This window comes from Erythrolamprus reginae, chromosome 3 (assembly GCF_031021105.1).
Source record: "Erythrolamprus reginae isolate rEryReg1 chromosome 3, rEryReg1.hap1, whole genome shotgun sequence".
Lineage (NCBI taxonomy): Eukaryota > Metazoa > Chordata > Lepidosauria > Squamata > Dipsadidae > Erythrolamprus > Erythrolamprus reginae.
This window is the reverse complement of record NC_091952.1, coordinates 38,795,833-38,800,903: the sequence shown is the minus strand read 5'-3', so window position 1 is coordinate 38,800,903 and position 5,071 is coordinate 38,795,833.

The window sequence follows — 5,071 nt, the reverse complement described above, 5'->3', positions numbered from 1 at the left end:
TATCCTTATGGTTTATATTAATTGCTTCATGATTGCTTATTTGTACCCTATGACAATCATTAAGTGTTGTACCTCATGATTCTTGACAAATGTATCTTTTCTTTTCTGTATACAGTGGAACCCCGACATAAGAGCTGCTCTACTTAAGAGCAACTCGAGATAAGAGCTGGGAGGGGGAGAGATATTTTTGTTCTACTTACAAGCCCAACTTCGAAATACAAGTGCCAAGGAGCTGTCTCCTGAAGTCAAACGCTAACTTCCGCGTTCGGCTTCAGGAGACAGCTGCGAAGCGGTCGCGCGCGTGTTTTAAAAGGTTGCAGCCGGCCTGGGGGCTCAGGGGGGTGCTTGCAGCTTTCTTTCTTGCTCTTTTTCTTTCTCTCTTTTACCTTCCCTTCTATTTCTTCTTTTCTTTCTCCTTCCCACCTTCTTCCCTCCCTCCCTCCCTTCACTCATTTCCTCTCTTACTCTCCCCTTTCATAAGTTTCCTTGCTTCCTTCCTCTGTTCCTGTCCCTTCCCCCTTTCTTCTTTCTTTCTTTCTTTCTTTCTTTCTTTCTTTCTTTCTTCTTTCCTTTCTTCTTTCTTGCTCTTTTTCTTTCTCTCTTTTACCTTCCCTTCCTCTATTTCTTCTTTTCTTTCTCCTTCCCACCTTCTTCCCTCCCTCCCTTCACTCATTCCTCTCTTACTCTCCCCTTTCATAAGTTTCCTTGCTTCCTTCCTCTGTTCTCCTGTCCTTCCCCTTTCTTTCTTTCTTTCTTTCTTTCTTTCTTTCTTTCTTTCTTGCTTGCTTGCTTGCTTGCTTGCTTGCTTGCTTGCTTGCTTGCTTGCTTGCTCTTTTTCTTTCTCTCTTTTACCTTCCCTTCCTCTATTTCTTCTTTTCTTTCTCCTTCCCACCTTCTTCCCTCCCTCCCTCCCTTCACTCATTCCTCTCTTACTCTCCCCTTTCATAAGTTTCCTTGCTTCCTTCCTCTGTTCCTGTCCCTTCCCTCTTTCCTTCCTTCCTTCCCACCCTCCATCCATTCATTCACCCATTTCCTCTCTTGATCGCTTTAAAGCCGGGCCTGGTGCAAAAAGGGTTGGGGACCTCTGTCCTACAGGATTGGGTGGCAGAGGAGAAGTTGAACATATGTAAATTTAAAAGTTTAAGAAAGTTTACAAGTTAAGTGAAAGAAACTTCATTATTCATTTATATGTACATGTACATTTCTTCATTAAAAACATGTCTTTCTGCATAATTTAGACTAACTTTGTGAGTTTTTTGAGGGCTGGAACCAATTAAAATTATTTACATTAATTCCTATGGGGAAAAGTCGTTCGAGATAAGAGCTGCTCGACTTAAGAGCCCAGGTCCGGAACGAATTAAACTCGTATCTCGAGGTACCACTGTACTGAGAGCATATGCACCAATGACAAATTCCTTGTGTCCTATCACACTTGGCCAATAAAGAATTATATCCTATCCAATACAATCATTTTAATATGTTAAATGCCTAAGCAGCAACAAAATGTTTAATCATCAAATGAAAAAAAAAACCTATGTCAACACCAATCACATATTTGTGGTGAGTGTTTAACAATTAGGTGGCTACTACATATAATACTACAAATTTTTCCTTTGATAGAATATACCTTTGAATAGTGTTCAGAAACTTCAGATTGTGCAGAATGCAGCTACGAGAGCAATCATGGGCTTCCCAAGGTATGCCCATGTTACACCAACACTCCGCAGTCTGCATTGGTTGCCGATCAATTTCCGGTCACAATTCAAAGTGTTGGTTATGACCTATAAAGCCCTTCATGGCATCGGACCAGAGTATCTACAGGACCGCCTTCTGCCACACGAATTCCAGCGACCGGTTAGGTCCCACTGAGTTGGCCTTCTCCGGGTCCCGTCGACTAAACAATGTTGTTTGACGGGACCCAGGAGAAGAGCCTTCTCTGTGGCGGCCCCGACCCTCTGGAACCAGCTCCCCCCGGAGATCAGAACTTTCCCCCCACCTCCTTGCCTTTCGTAAAGTTCTTAAGACCCATCTCTGCCGTCAGGCATGGGGGAACTGAGACATCTCCCCCGGGCCTATACAGTTTATACATGGTATGTTTGTATGTATGCTTGCTTTTAATAATGGGGTTTTTAGTGTTTTATAAATTATAAGATTTGTTCTTACATTGTCTTTGTTATTGTTGTGAGCCGCCCCGAGTCTACGGAGAGGGGCGGCATACAAATCTAATAAATAATAATAATAAATAATAATAATAATAACCAAGGGAACGCTAAATTGGGCTCGCCGATGCGGCTCATGAGTGCTTGCAGGGCCAGCACGATTTTGCTTCTGCACTTGTAGAGACAGCAAAATCACGCACAGAGCTGCAGTTGCGCCCGTGTTTCCTTATTCAAAAAAACCTCGCTGAAACACGGCCGCACCTGCAGCCCCTTGCACGATTTTGCTATCACCACAGGTGCAGAAGCAAAATTGCACTAGTCCCGCAAGCACTCACGAGCCGCGGCGGTGAGCCCTAAATTCCGGCTAGCAGCCCACCCCTAAATATAACACATAAAATATATGTATGGATGATCTTTAAAACATGGGCAGGTCGCTTTGGATATTTTTAAGTTCAAGACTGGCTGAAGGGGCAAACATCAGCATCTTGAAATGAGTTGCAACTGTTGGAGAAGATTACAGATAGAGAAGTCTAGGTTTCAAGTCAAGTTAAAAATAAGCAGACTATTCAGATGAAAGCGCTTAGTAGAGTATTTTCCTTGCAGGATTTTAAAGGAGACAGAAAGTAAGTTGGAATTACTATATCATAGAGACATATGCCCTTTTGTCGCTCTCTTTTTCTAAAACTCAAAGCACGTTCACCAGGTACACACATAGTGCTAAGCCTAATGTTAGAATTTTATATTATTGTGTTTTATGAACCCAGAGATTGTAATTTGTCAATCATATAGGAAATTATAGCTTAGTTAAAACCAGCCAGTTGTGATTTATTAAACAAATCATGATTACACAATGCATTAATGTGAAGTGCAAATACAATAGTTGAATAAATGCTTTTCCAAAATAGAAGATCCAATAAGAATTTATACAAACTTAAATAGTAATTTTGTGCGGTATAATTAATTATGTTAAGTGGCTAAATTCAACAATACAGGTTAATATAGTGTTGGGTAGTTTGTTATTCAGTGTGTGTTGCAGAAACCAGCCATTGCTTTTGTATGTTATATGAACCAGACCAATGTTTGTAGCCATTATATAAGTAATTATAAGTAGGGAGCATAATATGTTACGTGAATACAAGAATTATATATTTATAAATTAGGTGTCAATTTTCACATAATTACAAGAACTTGACTTAATACCTATAGCAGGCCTGTCAAACTGGCGGCTCATAAGCCAGATGTGTTATGCGTAGGCCATGCCCACCCAGCTCCACATTGGCAAAAAAATGTGATACATCACAATTCGTCACATGGCACAATCGAATATGACACCTGGGCTCCACTATCTACTGAGATGAACATAAGATATTAGATTAACTACTATTACCCCATTTCTTTTAAGTATATCTTTTTCCTTATAATTACATTGAAGAAAATTTTAGTACAGTACTATTGAAGATTGCAGCCCCGCAAGTCCTACTTAAAAATCTCAGAGTTGTGGTAAGATCTATTCGCTGGAAATTCCAGCACAGATTTTATCCATCAATATGGATCAATAAACCACATTAGATAGGCTTGGCTTAATAGGTTCATAGAACATTCATGCTGACTCCTGCCAAGCACTGCATTGTTTTCTAAAATGCTTACAAGCAACTGCTTAATAAACTATTCCAGAGTTTTGCACAATATCAGTATCAGGTTAATTATTATATGGAAAATCATGTTTCTTCTCCTTTGTGATGATAGGATCATTTGTCCTTGAATTTTATTGCACTATGCATACAGTACTCTCCACTTTTTTCCTAAAGTTGTAGTAAAGAATTTTACCTATATAATTACAACCTGCCTGGAATCTTGGGAAATCAGAGATATGTCAAGAGATGACTCAATCAAACACACACTTATTTTCTCATCATCTCCACCTCAAACTAGAAATTTGAAATAATATATTTCTAAATGGGAACCACAATATACAAAACACTTCTTCCACTCCAATAAAAAGAGGATTTGCTTAATTCCACCTCCCTCAAACATTCCATCTCACACCTGACATGGAAATATATCTTGACTCTTCAGACACTTTATTCCATATTTGAGAAGTAATTTATACCATACATTTGTAGACAAGACCTAGCTAGCAAAATTACCTTTTCCTTGGAATAATCATATCAAATGACCTAAGTGCCAAAGCCCACTACAACAACATCGCCAAAAAGGCTTCAAGAGTTGTTAACCTAATCCTACGTAGCTTCTGCTCCGGTAATCTTACACTACTAACCAGAGCATACAAAACTTTCGCCAGATCAATCCTTGAATACAGCTCATCTGTCTGGAACTTACACCGCATTTCGGACGTAAACACTCTAAAAAATGTCCAGAGATACTTTACTAGAAGAGTTCTCCACTCGCAACAAAATACCCTATACAACTAAACTTACAGTCCTAGGTTTAGAAAGCTTAGAACTACGTCGCCTTAAACATGACCTAAGCTTAGACCAGGGGGTCGACAAAGTTGTTCAGAATCTAGGAGCCAGCCAAAAAATTTAGGAGCCAGAATTTTTTTTAAGCAAACTTGGTTTTTTGCCGAGTCTCCACCTGACATCGCTTTCACCCCCTCCCCCCCGGCGCAGGCCTGGCTCCGCCGAGCCGGCTCTGCTGTACTCCCGTCGGGATCCGAGGGGAGACCGTTAGTCAGAAACCGAAACAGAGAAGAAGGAAAGGGAGACCGGGCCGGGGACGCGGGGGAGGGGGGGAGGGGGGGAGGAGGGGTTACTGGTCGGAAGTCACCGCGCACGCGGCCGGAGGAGGAATGAACAAAACCTCACGCCGGGAGGGGAGGGGCTTCCGCTTCTCTCCGAAGGCGGGTGAGCGGCCAAGATCGGAGCGTCTGTGTGCGGTGGGGGGGAGTGAAG